This window comes from Setaria viridis, chromosome 8 (genome assembly GCF_005286985.2).
Source record: "Setaria viridis chromosome 8, Setaria_viridis_v4.0, whole genome shotgun sequence".
Classification (NCBI taxonomy): Eukaryota; Viridiplantae; Streptophyta; class Magnoliopsida; order Poales; family Poaceae; genus Setaria; species Setaria viridis.
In genome coordinates, this window is record NC_048270.2 from 34,235,094 (window position 1) to 34,247,349 (window position 12,256).

The 12,256-nt window shown below is 40.9% G+C and overlaps 1 non-coding gene across 1 annotated transcript; it reads left to right on the plus strand.

The window, feature by feature from the left end:
• The first annotated feature begins 4,729 nt into the window (after nucleotides 1–4,729).
• Nucleotides 4,730–4,868, plus strand: LOC117834897 (small nucleolar RNA Z247). Its single transcript, XR_004635852.1, has one exon. It is a non-coding gene; the product is annotated as a small nucleolar RNA Z247 (small nucleolar RNA).
• The last annotated feature ends 7,388 nt before the right edge of the window (nucleotides 4,869–12,256 follow it).

Below are 12,256 nucleotides of genomic sequence, written 5' to 3' on the forward strand. Positions count from 1 at the left end.
ATTTTTATATCCTCTCTATTGGACACAATCATGAAACATATAGAATAGTTATCTTAGAGATCTAATAGAGCTTTGTTATAATGATTGTTAAGTACTAATGGGTACTTCTAAGTCCTTTTTTCCTTTAGTACTGATCCCACTAATTTTTGTACTTGGTCCCACCTATTTAACTCTTTTTGTTACTTTTCTCTAGGTACTTCTAGGTAGTTCCTATCTTTCCACCGCATGATTTCTCTAAATGGAAGACTCTTATTTTTTGCAAACTTCTTGGAATGCTGCAGCAGCTGCTTTACTGCTACAATCATGATAGTTGGAGTGGTAGCTAAGGAACATCAATGCGACGTACTGCTAGCCTAAAACTTCCACCTTAGGGGAACTAAAGATTGTCTTTAGTCCCGGGTTAGGCCCGGGAGGTTCTTTTATCTCGAAAGATTAGTTCCGGTTGGTCTTTAGAGACTTATGCGTCTCTCCAACCAGGACTAATGCTAAGTTTTCTACCAGTATCACTCTCCTCCATCAGCTATCAGAACCTTATCCACAGCAGTTGACTTTGGTCAAAACTGGTGTCAACACTAATAAGGGTGGAAAGTATTGATTGCCATATATTGGTACGAAACAAAGTGAGTATCTAAATTTCTTACCCTAATTTTGGAATGCCTTAGATTTTGGCATGCCATGGTTTTGGCTGGGCAATAATTGGCACTAAACCAAGCATGTCCTTGTTAATTTACCAATAATCAACCGCCTTTTTTTAGTAGCATATAGGTGATATTGATACTAACAACCTTTCGAGATAGGTACGAACCGAGGCCACCACGTTAGGAGGTGGAAGACCAACTGGTGGAAGCATTCATCATAGCTTATGGACAATCTTCAGTAAAATGCTCTCATAACTCATTTTGGGAAGTACAAATAATGCTCCATTTATTGTGTTGGAAAAATAGACTTGACAAGCTTTCCATTCATGTGTATCATGGACCCGTCTCTTCTCAGGTTTGTACAGACTTGCACCAGAAGTTAAAACATATGTCACGTAACCCGAGTCTTAATTATGCTAGCAGGAGCCTTGGGTTCTCCAAATCTTCTGTGTCTTCCATGTAACCAATCGGAGTCGCTTCATGTGCAATCTTTAAAAAGAATAGAGTATACGACTTAGCTATATAATTCTCGCCAATATTACAATGTGACCAAGAGAGGAAAGCATGCACTTTTAGTTGAGGTTTCATAAAATGCTCTTAAACGATTCTTCAAAAGTTTGTGTGCATTATATCCGATTCTTGGTTATAGATAGTGTAGGATTTAATGGATCTATGCGGTCTACTCTATATTCATCTCCCTTATCCGTGGTGCCGCTTGAGGCTTCTAGGTGTTACAAATATTCTACCCGTGTTCCGAAAAATCCATGGGATTCCTGCACCATGTCACCAACCAGGACTAGATAGACCAGTTTGGTGAGTCCAAAATATATATTAGTCTCTAGCACCCATGTGTGAGTCATGTGCTATGATCAATTGTGTACATAAGACTAATTCCAATTGATTATGTGGGTTAACATCCTGCAAAGCCAATCCTACAAAACATAGCCAACTCTTCCATCACATTGTACCCGGGTCAAATATATACGTATATAAAGGTTATTCCAGTAGAGTCGGTCTTAATAAATTCCTCTACTATTCCATCACAAACATCCTCGGCACCTCGAGTACCACTTTCTCGAGTTTAACTCTGCATCAATAATTCCCTATCACATGTATCCAAATAATTCCACATTAAGTTGAACAATAACCATGGTATATAAATAATGTTGAAAGCCACATAAAAACTCAACATATAGGCAGTCGATCTTGAACATTTCCTTTAGGTGTAACCATAGTTGAACTTGATATAACCGATGGTGCAACAGATGCGTAACCAATACATCCGGTTAACATATGGAGAGGATGTAATTGTGACAAGTACATAGCACACCGCTCCCTCTGGCTATGAGTGCATTATTGGTAACGCCAAGGGCCAAGCAGCTGGCTATGAGCACACCTCATTCCGTCGTCGTTCACGTGCGTGCGTCACGCCAAGGGCCATGGGTCCAACCACGTCGAGCATCTGGAGCAGTCTAGTAACAGGTGCTGCAGCTCCAGTGCGCAGCCGTAGCAAGGTGGCACTATCGGATGACATGCCGTATCTGTGCGTCCCGAACACAAAGATCGAACGGCTGAGGAGATGGGAGCCGGGAACATGAGTTCTTTAGAGCGTCTCCAACAAACTCTCCATTTTTTACTATCTATTTGACATTACAGCGCATCTGTTGATGTAGAGACAATTTTTTAACCTTCTAGAGGAACTATTTGTTGTCTCTAGATAGTTTTTGAAGCATTTTTCAAAATATCACATTCCCGCCACTACAGCTTGTGTCGCTATGACTGTAATGTCACTTGGTAAGATGCCTTTAGAAACTACACAGTCGTTCTGTAGAGGCACGGCATTGTGTATCAACAAGCATTGTGACATTTTAGGAGGACATAAAGAATGTGCCTTTACGTGTATACCGACCTTTTTTAGTGACATCATAACTTGTCTCAAGTAATGTACGGGCACCTTTTAGAGGCATACCATTGTGTATCAACAAGTATTGAGGCATTCCATAAGTACACAAATAATATGTATGTATGAGTTTATTGGCATTTTATAGTGACACCATACCGTGTCTCCATATCTGTACCAGCTAGCACAGACGTAGAATTGTGTACACACAAGCATTGAGACATTATGAAAGGACACAAAGAATGTGTCTATGTGTATGCGGACATTTTATAGTGGCAGCATTTGTTGTCTCAAGAAATGTATTGACACTTTGTAGATGCATTTATTTTGTGTCTAAAATAATAGAGGCACTTCACTGGAACATTTTGTCGCCTCTCCGGGACATGAACACATTATTTGTGGCATCCAAGAATGTCTTTACAGATATAGAGGCATTATTAGAAGTCAATGTTGCTTCCAGTAGATCATTATGGGGTGCCTATATTCAATTATATTGGCATTCTGGTAAGCTTTTTTTAGATACAGAGGCATCCTTTGAATGGTAACAAAAGCACATAAGATATGTTTGCACTAAAATGATTGACTAGAGAACACACAATAAGGGCCAACATTCTTTCATAATAAGAAATATATTACAGAGTTCACGGACCACTGATTACTGATGCAGACCAGAAATTAAAAATAACATACTCTAAGACACCTTCTAATATGCCCCTACAAATGTCTCAACCTCTTAACACGTTTGGGGCTAAAGAGGCATATAGAGGAATGACTCTAGCGACGTGTCTCTATTGGAAGGTTTTGTTGTAGTGTGACTCTGTATTTGCCTCCCTATAAAGATTCCTCTTCATACTGAGTTGCTCACTCCAACAGACTCCCCCACTCTGCAAATCCCAACAGCTACCTTCAACTCTCCCTTTTCACACACACTGACGCATAGATCCCACGCATCATCCCCTTCCTTCCCCTTCTTATCCTTCAAGCCCCTCCTCCGCCTGGCCTCACCGTCTCCTCTCCTCTCCGCCCCCTCCTTCCCCAGCGGTGCCTGCCCCTGCCCCCGGCACCTCCCCCGCTGCCGCAGCTCCTCTCCCGACTGGCGCCTTCACCCCTCCTCCTCCATCCCCGGAGGCGAGCTCCTCCCCACCCTCTGCCACAGCCAGCTGCTCCCCACCACAGCCAGCTCCTCCCCGCCGGTGGCTTTGCCCCACCTCCTCCATCCCCGTCAGGGAGCTCCTCCAACTCGGCGCGAGGGAGGGGGTGGCGGCATGGGCGCAGAGGAGGAGGCGGAGGAGGAGGTTGTGGAGCCGGGTGGGGGGCAACGCTTTGGTGATCCCCGCTGCCTCGCTAGGTTTGGCCCGCGGGAGGGGACGGATGGAGAGCGAGATAGGATAGCGAGTGATATAGCAAGTCTGTTGGAGTGCAATTTTTGGGATGGCTTGCTAAAATTTGGCTTGGCAAGCTAGATAGCAAGTCTCTTGGAGATGGTCTTAGTTGATTGGCAAGCTACATAATGAGTTTGTTAGGGTAAATCTTGGCTGGTTCTCCTGATGTTTATCCATTGTATCTCCTTCCTATGTAAAGGCCACGTGAGGGGCTCTTTCTCACCAATTAACATGCAGCCATTGCGACCACCAGAAGGGCCGACGTTCTCTCCAGCACCTCTAACATTTTACATGGTAATCAGAGCCTAGATTGGAAGAAGCCTCAGTCATGTCGAGTTCCTCATCAGTGGTGATGGCGATGAACCCGCTGATCGCACATCCTGTTGCTGAGAAGCTCTCCAAGATGAACCACGCAATGTGGAAGGCTCAAGTTCGTGCAGCCATACGTGGTGCACGGCTGACGGGCCATCTCACCGGTGCTGCCTAGGCACCAGACGCTGAGATCACTGTCAAGGTGGCAGAGAAGGAGGAGAAACGCCCAAACCCAGAGTTTGTGGGAGGCATCGGACCAACAGGTTCTCAGTTATCTTCTGTCATCTATTTCCAAAGATATACTTGCCCAAGTCTCCAACTATGAAACAACAGCCAAGGTATGGAAGGCTATCGAGTCGATGTTTGCGTCGCAGTCTCGAGCGAAGGTTGTGAACTTGCGCATCGCTCTCTCCACCACCAAGAAGGGCAACTCATTTGTTGCTGAATACTTCGCCAAGATGAAGAATCTAGGCGATAAGATGGTGGCAGCAGGAAGACCGCTGGATGATGAAGAGCTCATTGAGTACATCCTCACCGGGCTAGATGAAGATTTTACTCCTCTAGTTTCTGCTATTGTTGCCAGGGTAGGACCCATCTTAGTTGGGGAGCTGTATTCTCAGCTTCTGAACTTTGAGACCCGGATTGATCTCGTCTATGGTGGCAAGCAAGGTGTGACGGCCAACTATTCCAACCGTGGCCGTGGGGGATCTCGTGGCTGCTCCTTTTGAGGATCTGGTCGTGGAAGCGGTCGGGGTTTTAACCCTGGTCGTGGACGCGGCAACCACAACAACAATGGTGGAAAGCACGGCGGGCAAGGAGGCTACAACAACAACTACTCCAACCCACGTGCCGGCACCACCAGCACTGATGAAAGATTATTCTACCAGGTCCCTTACAAGAAGGGACACACCATAGAGGTGTGTTGGCATCGCTTTGAGGAGGATTTTGTACCTGACAAGAGACTGGTGGCAGCTGCAAATTGGTCATACTCCGTAGATACCAATTTCGTAGACATCGATGCATTGAATTCCGGTAATGACTTGAAGCTGTCCGCGAGGACATAGATCTGCCACACTGCCAAACGCCCGTCGTCTCATTGGTCCCTGTCCGCTCATAGTGGTGATGTGCTCCCTCTAGCTACCTCTGCTCCCCAGTCCCCATTGGCCGCTCCAGAACCCACCGACACGTGATTCAGGAAGCAATACCACGGGGTGGCCCAACCAGTACGGCGAGCAGTCGGACCGTTATTTATTTCTCGTCTGTTTGCACTAGGAATGGATTGGATATCTGGAAATCCAAATTATCCATACTAGTCCATCAACCCGTGCTCCCGCACGGACTAATATTTTTAGAGCTATTATATTTAAAAATTATTTATAAATTAAACTCCTAGCTAATAATCAAAATTGATTACCTACTACTCTCTTATTTTTTTTCAATATGTCAACATAATACTTATATAGATATGTACCTATCTTTGTTCAGTTGTGATTGATTTTTAATTAATAATTACTCTATGCACTTTTTCATCCATATTCATACTTTTTCCATTTTGTATCGTACCTCCAATCCTCCATACATTATGTTTAGCATACAAATCAATATTTTTCATCGCATACATGTATAAATGGTCTAAATGGTGACACTCATCATGTGTATATACTTTAACTTAGTATTTTTTTATTAATAATAATATAAATAGGTAATTTAGAATCATATATTATTTTACTTTTTGACATTTCTGTATGATACGCATGAAGATAATTATATTAAGATTTAGATGTTTAATTTAGGTTATTTTAATAACAACTTACATGGGTAATATAGATAAAATTTTAGAATAACATTTTAAATTATGCTTTATAATGATATGTATTAGTAAATTGGATGAAGATTATGGGGTTACTTTAGATTATTTTTATAATAGCTGAGCTCAGTAATTTAGATATAGGTTTAGAGCTCATTTTTGAATATTTTCACAATGATAGTGGTGGGTAAATTTTTAGAAAATATAATAGATCAATGGCTATGATTATTAGAGTTTACAGGATTGGTATTTGATATTTTTATTTTTATGAGAATTTGCGGAGCCTCCAATGGAAAAAAAATAGGACTACATTGCTAAAAAAATATTACCATAAGCTACCTCTCGTTTGTTAAATATTCAAACACAATACTTATATAGATATATACATATTATCTTCATCCAATTGTGATAGATTTTAGTTAGTAATTACTCTATAATATTTTCATCCACATTTATAATCTCTAACTTTTCACTTTGCATCGCAGGTATGCGCTTCAATTTGTTTAATGAACCCTAAGTTTGTGATACAATTTTAATATAGAAATCTATATTCTCATCACTTCTTCTATATCTTTATAAATGGTGACACATCATGTGTATAGACCTTAATTATTATATCATATGTCAATAGTGCAAGATATAGACGATTTAGAATCATATATTGCTGTATATTTTTAATTAAGATTATTTGATTCAAACATAGGGTTATCATGTTATTTTTAATAATGGCATGTGTGGGTAATATAGATGCAAATTTAACGGGTTACTTTAAGTTTTTAAGTAATAGTGGTGGACAATTCGATTGCAAATTAGGGGGTTATTTTAAATATTGTTTATAATGGTATAAGTGGGTAATTTTGATGAAGATTAGGGGATTACTTTAGTTTATTTTACATAATGGTAGAGGTGGGTAATTTATATATAGATTTAGAGGTTACTTTAGGCTATTTTCATAATGGCATAGGTGGGTAATTTTTTAGAAAACATAATAGATCCAATGGCTATGATGATTTGAATCTATCAATTGATGGTCGGATGTTTTGCTTTTTTGTGAGAATTTCTAGGATTTCTCTCTTTTTCTAAAGTGTCCACCTAGGAATCCTATGTGGCTTTACCTGGAAGCTTTAAAAGGAGCCTCCAATTAGTAATAGTAAGATTCGTATCCGCTAAAAACATTAATATGGATATCCATATTCGTATTCACCGGTAGAAAACTCGGTATTAGTCCCGATTGGTAGGGTGCAAATCTTCTAAAAAAAATCCAGAATTAATAACTCAAGATAAAAGGGGGGTCTTTTGTCCCGGATCTCTCAACCGGGATTTAGACCCCCTTCTAGTCCCGGTTAACCCTAAACTAAGGGCTGCCACGCCAGGCACGGGAAAGGCCCCTTTAGTCCTGTTGGTGTTACAAACCGGGACCAAAGGAGCACCCTTTAGTCCCGGTTGGTTTTTCTAAACAGGACTAAAGTCCTGCTTGAAATTTTAGGCGCGCACCGTGCAGGCGCCTACATGGCGCCTGTAATTTCATGCACCACGTACCACTTTAGTTAACCTTTAGTAGTTGAGAGTTTTTTTATAATGAAATCAAACTAGTATTTAAACGAATCAAACTAGTATTTACACAATTAGTATATGTACAGTTCTTAGTATATATACAATTAATTACTACATGTACAATTCTTAGTATATATATACAATTCTTATAGTATCGACCGTCTGGCACTCGGCAAAGAAGCCGTTACCGTCACAGACCGTTATCGCCTTTGTGCCGAGTGTTATATTTTGCCGAGTGTTTTCTGGCACTCGGCAAAGCCTTTGCCGAGTGCCCGACGGTCGACACTCGGCAAACACACTGTTTGTCAAGGGAAAGTTTGCCGAGTAGGGTTCGTCGAGTGTTACACTCGGCAAACCCTTTGCCGAGTGTATTTGGACCTTCGCCGAGTGCCTGGGGCACTCGGTAAAGTTACTGTTTCTAGTAGTGAGCGAGCAGTCGGACTGTTTCAGTGGTAGGCGACCCCGTCAACAGCGAGACGCCAGTGGTGATTTTATCAAACTCGAGGATTTGCTAGCACAGTCTTCGAAGGTGCTCATAGGGGTAGGGTTGTGTGCGTGAGTTTGTAGGGATGAATGTGCGTACGTGTATGTGAGTGTCTGCATCTTTATTGTGTGATTTTTTAAAAAAAAATTGCCGTTTGTTCATGTGGAGCTATTAGTCACGCTGGGTGCCTGCTGGTTGGCATCCAATTATTGGCGGCACAGGTGTGTTAAAGCAACTGCAGTCATAATACTCCCGTACGTACCAGCTGTAGAGGCCTACATGTGTTGCGCCGCAGGAAGGCACTTCCATCGGTTCCATGGATCACATTGTGCCAGTGCACCGAGCACACGGATGCACCCGGCGGCGACGACCTTGAGTCCTTGACTTGAGCCCCCGTTCTGGTGGTCTTCTGCTCCTGCCTCACCCACCGCACACGTAGACATCGATGCATTGAATTCCGGTAATGACTTGAAGCTGTCCGCGAGGACATAGATCCGCCACACTGCCAAACGCCCGTCGTCTCATTGGTCCCTGTCCGCTCATAGTGGTGATGTGCTCCCTCTAGCTACCTCTGCTCCCCAGTCCCCATTGGCCGCTCCAGAACCCACCGACACGTGATTCAGGAAGCAATACCACGGGGTGGCCCAACATGTACGGCGAGCAGTCGGACTGTTATTTATTTCTCGTCTGTTTGCACTAGGGATTGATATTGATATCTGGAAATCCAATTATCCATATTCGTATCCGCTAAAAACATTAATATGGATATCCATATTCGTATTCACTAGTAGAAAACTCGGTATTAGTCCCGATTGGTAGGGTGCAAATCTTCAAAACAAACATCTAGAATTAATCAATCGAGACAAAGGGGGGGTCTTTTGTCCCGGATCTTTCAACTGGGATTTAAGACCCCTTCTAATCCCGATTAACCCTAAAACCAACCGGGACTAAGGGCTGCCACACCAGGCACGGGACAGGCCCTTTAGTCCCGTTGGTAAAGGAGCACCCTTTAGTCCCGGTTGGTTTTTCTAACCGGGACTAAAGTCCTGCTTGAAATTTCAGGTGCGCGCCGTGCAAGCGCCTACTGGTGCCTGTAATTTCATGCACCACGTACCACTTTAGTTAATCTTTAGTAGTTGAGAGTTTTTTTTATAATGAAATCAAACTAGTATTTATACAATTAGTATATGTACAGTTCTTAGTATATATACAATTAATTAATATATGTACAATTCTTAGTATATATATACAATTCTTATAGTATATATACAATTCCTAGCTAGGATCTTCCCATTGAGGTGTTGCTTGGTGCTTCTTAATTTCATCCTTCGTAATGAAATTCTCCTTGTGGATTTATCACCTCACTCATCAGGAATCATATGAGACTTTCACATATTGTGTCTATTCTTTTCTTCTTTAAGATCTTGTCTTGAATATTATGCATATGTAATTTGAAAATATGTGAATAATGTTATACGAACAATTAAATATAAGGAGCTAGAAAACAATTAACTATTAATAGTTTTATTTTACGTACTTCATGTTTTTCCTGCGGCGTCAACCTGGCCTTGTGAGATAGAAAACTGTGCATGTTCTCACAGACGTAGTACCCACAAACTTCATACGTACTGGGAAGTTTGTGTCCCATGTAAATTTTTCTTTGAATGCACCTTGGTGTCGTTTCTTGAGGAATTATCTCCATACCCTACGGATTAAAATAATAAATGATACAGTGTTGGGCAAAAATTTAGGAAATAAACTTTTGCATTGAGATAAAGGTCTAGAATTATTACAAGTGTAGCATGTCTTGAATCTCTTGGTATTCTGCCAGTGGTTTCCTCAAGGAATCGAGGATAGTAACTCGGCTTCTATCAGGCTCAATTATTATTAGGATCCAGTGGTAATTGCGTATGTAAATGTTCATTAATCAGGTAAGGAAAAGGAAATTGAAATAGACAGTATATATACAAACACTTACTTGAAGTTCTATAGAAGTAGTATGTAATTCTTGTTAGCTTGAAGGTCCAGCATATTGAATACTTCCACCAACATTTTATCTATAAAATCTTGTACTTGTTTTTGTTAACTACGGATGGATCCATGAAGCTAACATGGAAGTATCCTTCTAGTTGGCACTTCTGAAATGGGTAGGGAGAGGGAGCAGCTTGCGGTGGAAGGAGAAATAACAGAGCAACTGCTCTAGTTGCTTCAGGTGGATGAAAGAAAGGAGAAACCTGGAGGGTGCGGCGGCGGCAGGAAGGAAGAGAGAGGGAAGAGAGAGAATGGGGGTTACTTGTGGAAGAAGGTTAGGGTTAGGGTTAGGTTAGTCAATGGGCTCTTAGATGGGCTTTAAGGTTTGGGCCAAAATAATTTAGACTAATTTTCCGGGAACGAATTAAATAGCGAAGAGCTAATTCGGGAAGCCGGAAAATATTGTCATAATTCAAATTGAGCTTTGGGAATTTAAGCCAAATGAATTAGTCTATTTTCCAAAATCAAATTAATTAGCAAGGAATTAATTTAATTAATTTGAAGAGTCGGAAAATAATATCATAATCCATTTAAGATACTTCCGTAGCACTTTGGAAAGAACGGCTAAGATGGTTAGCTGGTTGACTGAGTTAGCATGTTAAAAAGGCGTTAGGTGGTTTAGAGGGGTCCAAAGGTTAGATAGGTAGTTAGTTCGATTAGCTTTTGATTTATATTTGAATTTAGAATTCAAATATAAACCACACTCAAAAGAAGCAATAAACCAGTTAGGAACCAAATCACACTAATATGGAGTTTGTCCTTAGCAATTAAGGCAATTTAATTAATTTAATTACTAGGAGTTTATAGAGAGCACAAGAAGACATCTTATGATTCTGAGCAAACACATCCAGCACCAAATTTTTTTGAAATTCCACATTTTTGCAAATATTAACATTCTGTAAAAATTTTACACGGGATGTTACACACACCTTGCTCTCCCTTTCTCTAGGCCTATCCTAGCACTAATCACTCTTCTAAGCATATGCACTCCAATGGATGAATCACTTTTGCACTTTTATGGCTTGGATGTGTTCTTGATGTGTCATGCACTCAAATCGATCCCTGGATACTCCAGCAACTCCAAATGGGCAAGTAGAGGGGGCATAAATATCCCAAAGGGTCAATATAGCTGTTGCTCTAATGGCTGGAAAATTTCGGTACTGTTGGATGTTACGAGATCTATTTTTGCCTCCATCGAAACATCTGGTGCCCCTGCTCACATCATATGACTGTTGGATCCCGCTGATGCATTTGCTTCGACGCTTCATCCGATGTAGCCATCGGATCATTCGATGCTGATACGTTTTTGTGAAAACCTCTTTGGAACCTCTCTGAAGAAAATATGCTTTGCCCGCTTGTGTGACAGCCCTAGAAATTACGCAACTAAATTAGGAAATCATCAAAGTGATTAAGAAACTAAATCAAAGAATCAACAAAGGAATAAGGAATAAGTGAGAACTAACTCTAAGTTGCTGAGAGTTAAGGTCCAAAAATACCTCAGATTTTGAACCAAGTGTTAAAACTCCCTCTTGTTGAGAATCACTAGTGAGGCCAATAAAAACAAAATTTTATATAAGAACTTAATTCTTGACAATATACTAGTGGTAGAACTTTTCAAGTTAAACACCTTCCACTCACAGTGCTTCTTCTGATTTTGAGCAGAGGATGTTCCAAAATCGAGTAGACGATCGGTCAAATTTCAAATCCGATTCCAAAATAGCTTTGACCAACATTCCACGAAAGGTCCTACCATCCTATCTCCAACTTCATCGAGCTTCTCCTTGTTGATCTTTATAAAAGTCATAGCACATACCTTGTTCCTGAACTTTCACTTTTGGAAGTTAAACAGCATAGTTCGAACTTGCTGTGAGAATACGCGTTAAACCTGACACCTTCGCGACGACACGCATCACGAGCATCATCATGCATATTTAAGCATCTTGAACATCTTTGTGTGCATCGTTGGCCTTTATAAGCATCATTTGTGCATACATGAGTGTTTTGGCCATGCATTGTTAAGTGCTCCGAATTTTATTATTTATCGGTGAAAAATCAAATTTGTGAAGGAAACCAAATTTCTTCCATATAAATGTGCCCCCAAATATTTTATTCAAATATTAGACATCATTTAGTGATTTTAAAATATTT